At 39.7% G+C, this 6000-nt stretch overlaps 1 long non-coding RNA gene across 1 annotated transcript in view; it reads left to right on the top strand.

The window, feature by feature from the left end:
• Positions 1-1048: 1048 nt before the first annotated feature.
• The window catches only part of LOC110207251 (uncharacterized), a 43673-nt gene continuing 38721 nt past the window's right edge, over positions 1049-6000 (top strand). Inside the window, exon 1 of the long non-coding RNA XR_002324103.2 lies at positions 1049-1119. This is a non-coding gene — a long non-coding RNA (uncharacterized LOC110207251). The remainder of the gene's footprint in view (positions 1120-6000) is intronic.

Here is a 6000-nt window from a genome sequence, read left to right as displayed (position 1 = left end):
CCCTTGTTCTCCGTCTCTGAGAAAGACCAGTTGTAACAAGAGGAATTCATGTCAGATGTAGCGTAGAACTTCCTGGCCCAAAGGATAATTAGGAAGGATTGTTGTATGGTGAAGAGAGCATTGACTCTGATGTTATGAGTTCAGAACCTACTTCTAATGCTTACTACCTCTGTGACCCTGGGCAAATCACTTCTACCCTCCAGGCCTGAGTTTCTTCATTTGAAAAATAAAGGGGTTACAGACTATGTGGCCTCTGAGGTCCCTTCCCACTCTAAATCTGTGATCTTAATACTAGAGACAGAAATTTCTTCCTGAGAGCAACTGTGCATTCTCTTCCCCTGGAGATTTTTTAAAAATGGATTTAAGAAATGGATGGATACCTTTTCTTAGAGCTGGCCCTTTATAGCTTAAATCTATAATCCTATGACCTCCCTGGAATGTGGCTCTGCCTTGAGACAAGGGACTGGTCTAAGTGACTTCATAAGACCCTCTAAAACTTAGTGGGTCACCTCCTTTCCTAACTTTATGCTGAAGAGTTGAACTGCACAGAGCTTTGAGAAAGTTCATTCAGTTCACTTGTTTCCTAATTTCTCCCTGCCCTGGTGGCAGGCTCACTTGCTGCTCTTGGCTAAGGTTGGAAAGGCTGAAATCCCATGAGAAAGAGAAAGAAAGGGGATTGGAGGAGGGAGTAGGGCAGAGGCCCAAGGCCAGCATTCCCTAGGCTCACTCCACACCATCCAAGTGGGCTGTGACTCATCTGTGATTTTTAGCCCCAAATGCAATCTTTTGCAAACCACAACCCCAAATACATTGCCTCACTTTTTTTTTCCCTAGTGGTGCAATCTTCTGAGATTTGGGGGAGTACAGAGTTTTATTAGTGTTCTTTCAACAACCTAATTTAATGGTAGCCACTCCTAGGATAGCTCTGAGTCATTCTTAAAGCTTCATACAACTCAGCTAACACCTCGTCTTTCTCTCTTCTTTCTTTTCCTCTCTCTCTTTTTTGTTTTTCCTTTTTTTTTTTTGTCCTGTGTGATTCTTTTTCCCTACAGATCTATCTTTGGAATTGATTGAGAAGAACTGATGAATTGGGCTTCTTGGCTTCTCTGCTCTTCACGTGTGAGTACAATCCTGATTTCTACTATGCTGTCTGTACTCAAGGGTCCCTCCCCCAGGTTTCAAGGAGAAAACTGCTTAGTTTGACCTTTACAGTATAACCTCTTAACTCTCTAAGAGTCTGCCAGACTAGAGATACTCCTAATACTTGTGAAATTCATCTTTGGGGTTATGTTAGGATATTTTCCCTCTTCCTTCCCCCTCAACCCCAAGGTTTCGAAGTAGACAAATTTCCCTCTGCGCTGAGGATTCTAGCAGCTGTGTGGTATTTGCTGTTCTTGGGCATTTGAATAAGTTGATATTTTGGTGTCTGCTTAGCATATGGAGTTATTGTTTTGTAGTACTTTACAGATAGCAGAGCGCCCTGCTAACTTGTCATCCCCGTTTTCCATGAGGGGAAATAGGGGCATAAGAAGAGACAAGAGACTTTGTGGATTCATAAATTGTTAAAGCTGGAATGGTCTTTGAGGTCATCTTGTCCAGCCCCTTCATTTTATGGCTGAGGACAATGAAGCTTAGAAAGGAGAAGTGGTTTCACCAGAGTACCAGAGGTAATGACAGGCAGAGCCATAGCTATGGATTCCTATTCCAGGGTTCTTGCCATCACGCCATTTTGTAACTTAAGTGGGATATATCTAGAACAAGGGCTCTCTCCTAAGGATTTTCCTTTATATCCCTTCATCTACTACAATCTGACACAGAAATTTACCATTCCCTCTGCCAATCCCTGGAAAAATAGTGTAATCCTTTGTTAAACTCTTTCCTCTGTACCCTCCTCCCTTCCTATACCTCACAGTGATTAGATTCTGGGTACTCTGGCTATTTTAGTGTGTTTCAATGTGAGTTCTTCAAAAACAGGCCTCTGGGTCATTTTCCTGACTTTTTTTTTTTAATCAAATGGAACCATGATATTGTTTGTGTCCATATAACTCAGACATGACTTACACATTGCTCAGCAAATCACCCTTGCATGCAAGAGGTCCAGTGGGTAGTCATTCAGAGCTGTTCACTCCCCCCATCACTCCACCGCATTGAAACTGAAATGTAGACATGTAGTTTTCCCAGATAAACTAGCGTGTGTGTGTGATGTAGGTAAACAGTGTCAGAACTAGTAACTGCTCTGGATTTTGCAAGAGTAATAGCTCTTTGAGGTCACATACAGCAAAGGCAAATGGTTCAAAAGGTTTTTCTAAAGAATAAAATGAGGGTGGAGAAGAAGGGACATGGGGAGTGCTTGGTCAAAAGGGAAAGTGCTGTGGAGGAAACCACATGGCCTAACTGGAAAGAGCATGTGGTGGAGAATCTAGAGTTTTAAATTGTATTTTTGTAACAATAACAACAGCAACTAATATGTATATAGTGTTTTAGGTTTACAAAATACTTTCTTCCTTGCAAGGACCCAACTGGGAGGGGGTAGTGCAATTATTATTCCCCCCATCTTACAGACAATGAAATAGAGGCCCAATGAGGTTGTTAAAGGTTAAATACATGTTGATTACCTACTTCTTGTTAAATATGTCTTCATTTTCCCATGGTAAGGGCAGAGTTATTTCTTTACAAAACATGACTTTTTATGAGTCCTTGTAGATTATTTTGAATCTCCTTTGCTTAGGTACCAGAGACTCAATACATATTTGATGAACTTGACACCAAATAGTGGGCCCCTAAAGTAAAGGTCATGAGTGATGCCCTACCTCTCCTTGCTTACCAGAGTCATTTACCCATAGCTAACTAGTAAGTATTGAGAACCAGGTTTGAACCCAGGGTTCATGATTTGCAGTTCATCCCTCTTTCTGTCATACCATGGTGTGTGCTAATGCTTCAAAGAGCGAGTCACAATAATTGCATTGGGACTCAGTCTTCCCATCAACAGTATGAGAATAATAACTCCTACTTCTATCTTCGTAGAGATATATGAGGATAATGAGATAGATAATAGATATAAAAGCATTTTGAGCCAATGGAAAACATGAAGGACTATTTTATAGGGAAGAAATACTGTGCCTTCATTGTTGTGTGTCATTTCTTTATGGATTGTTGAAATCTCTGTTGTAATTTGAAGAGTAATATATTCAATATTATGCCTGTGCATCTATATGGCTGTGTTTGGATGCATGTGTGAATTCAATTCAGCAAAACACTGTGCTAGGTGCTGGCATATAAAGACGTGCAAATCAAATCAAGAAGCATTTATTGAGTGCCTACTATGTACCAGGCACTGTGCTAAAACAAACAAACAAAACAAAACAAAACATAAAAATGGAAATGGCCCCTGCCCTCATGGAGCCTACATCCTACTGAAAGTGGAATGAGGAAATGCTTATAAGTGACTCTATTCCTATTTTCACTATCTCCTCTATGCGATTCTTGTATGGACCCCATATATGTCTGTATTGACATAGAAGAGTCACTTTCTCAGGTTCAAAGATAATGTATAAAGGTCCTATTTCCCTGTAACAAAAAGTCTACTTTTACTCAAAGCCTTCACTTTAAGAGACATTCAGATATAATAAATGGATGAGTGGTATGGTCTGAGGGGAATTAAAAAAGAAAAAAAAGTTGAGGCTGGGGGAGTTGAAAAAGCTGGGAAAAAATAGAACTCAGAAATACAGTATGAAAGCTGTGAACTGCATTGAATATGGCACCTTACGTCACTGGGTGTTGTGGCTTCTATCAGTAATTGTACAATAATTAAAAATGATGTTACAAACTTAGTCCTGCTTGCTAAAAATACATTTTTCTAGTTTTGGGGTTTTTTTTTCCATCTTGTAGACTATGTCTGGGAGTGGGAACTTTCCAGAAAATACATATGCATCATAAACTTAAAGAACTGTATTGTAATGCATTGTAAACTTGGATTTGTTTGGCCATATACAAAAATAAACTGACCTTGGAGATACAGTAAGCACATTGAAAAGCACAGAGATATTTGGCAAAATTTAAAACTCATTGGTAGTAAATGCCTAAGTTAAGCTTTAGTGGGGACTTTCCCCTATTAGAATGGAAGTTTCTGGAGGGCAGGGGCTATCCCCTTTTTGTCTTTGTTTTCTAAGAAGTGCAGCCACTGAGTGGTTAGTATACTGCTCTTGAAACCAAGAAAACCTTAGCTCAACAGCCACCTCTGACATATACAGTCTTTGGGACCCTGGGTAAGTCACCTTGTGCTGAGCGCCCTCTGTGATATAGACTAGAAGGTGCTGACCTGAATTGATAAAGGGAATTTCCCCACCCAGGAATTCTCTGTACCAGGGAAATTATACATCTAATTTCTATTCCCTGTATTTAGCACTAGAGAGGCAGTGTGGCCTCCAGTGTAGAAGGCCAGCCTTAGAGTCTGGACTATCTGGGTTCGAGTTCTCCTCTGATATGTAATAAACTATGTGATGCTGGGCAAGTTACTTAACTTCTGGGTGCTATAGAGTTACTGACCTATTGCTGATCTTCATTGGTAGAGATTTTCCACACTGGGAGATCCCCCAAATGACGCAATCATAGATCCAAACCAAATATAAAAATAAAAGTCCCCAGTACCTAGCATGATGCCTGACAAGAATAAGTGTTTAATAAATGTCTATTGAGTTGAAGATGGCTTACCCTCCCAATAAATAGCTCTGTGGCCTGGGATATATGGACATAGAAGAATCATAAGAAGAAGCAAGCTCAGCCAACTTAGAAATTTTTTTTTCTTTTTATGAAAGGAAGTAGTATGAGGACAGATAATTCGAGAGTTGGTAATTAAAACAATTTAATTTGCACTTGGCTTTGGAAACATCTGCCTTTTATATTTTGATTGGATTTTTGTTAAATATGTCTTTGTTTTCCTCATAATGAGGAAGGAGTCATTTCTTTACAAAATGACTTTTATAAGTCCCTGTAGATTGTTTTGAATTCCCCCATGCTTAGGCACATACCAGAAACTCAGTAAATATTTGTTGAACTTGAATTTCCTTGGAATTAATATTAAAAAAAAAACCCAAATAGTGGGCCCAAATGGTAAAGCTCTAGCTTCATAAGTGATCCCCCAGCTCTCCTCGTTTACCACATCCCTCACCCCCCAATATTTGCTGACTAAGCGATTACTTTAAATAATTGAAGCCTGTAATTGCTTGTACATTCAGCACCTCTCAGACAAACGTCACAACTAAAGAAGGCCTTTCCTGATTCCTTCAGTTGCTAGTGCTCCCAATGATGCCCTCCCCACATTGCTTTGTATTTAATTTGCATTTACTTATTTTTGTACATATTGTTTCCAGTAGGATGCAAGCTCCTTGAGGGCAAGGGTAGTTTCATTTTTGTCTTCGTATCAGTAGCACCTGGCACTACATCTGGCACAGATGCTTGTAGAATGAATAAATAAAATGAACAGAGACCTGAAACACAGACTGAACCAGCTTGGGGGGGCCAAGCTAGATGGATGACAGAGCATTATTGTTGTTCATACCTTTTTTAAGACAAGGAACTTGAAGTTTGGGGAGGTGAGGGTGGTAGTGTCTTCTGGTTCCAATGTGCATAAACTATACACTTAATTAAGTAGAATAAATGGGAATACCAATAAGAATTTAAGAGTTAGATAATAACCCAGAGTTGTAGAAAGAAGAAATCTGATGACTCTGCTCAACCATAAACATTTTTGTATACATGCAACTATAGAGATAACTCAAAGTTATGGTCCTTGAAGCAGTTTAATTTAGTTATAGTTCACCAAATTTTAAGTGTTGGGGTAAATATTGCTCTTGCAGTACAGGAGGCCAAAGGACTCTGGGAAATCTGCATGTTTAACTGTATTCCTGGCTATACCCCGCCCCCCTTCCCTAATGCTGCCTTTTGTACATCTCCCTGCCTGGAGCTAATAAGCTTGGCCTTCTATCCTAGACAATATTAGGC

The sequence above is a fragment of the Phascolarctos cinereus genome, unplaced genomic scaffold, assembly GCF_003287225.1.
Source record: "Phascolarctos cinereus isolate Bilbo 61053 unplaced genomic scaffold, phaCin_HiC Scaffold_726;HRSCAF=1367, whole genome shotgun sequence".
Lineage (NCBI taxonomy): Eukaryota > Metazoa > Chordata > Mammalia > Diprotodontia > Phascolarctidae > Phascolarctos > Phascolarctos cinereus.
Note: the sequence above shows the minus strand (reverse complement) of the source record. Positions and strands in the feature narration are given on the sequence as shown.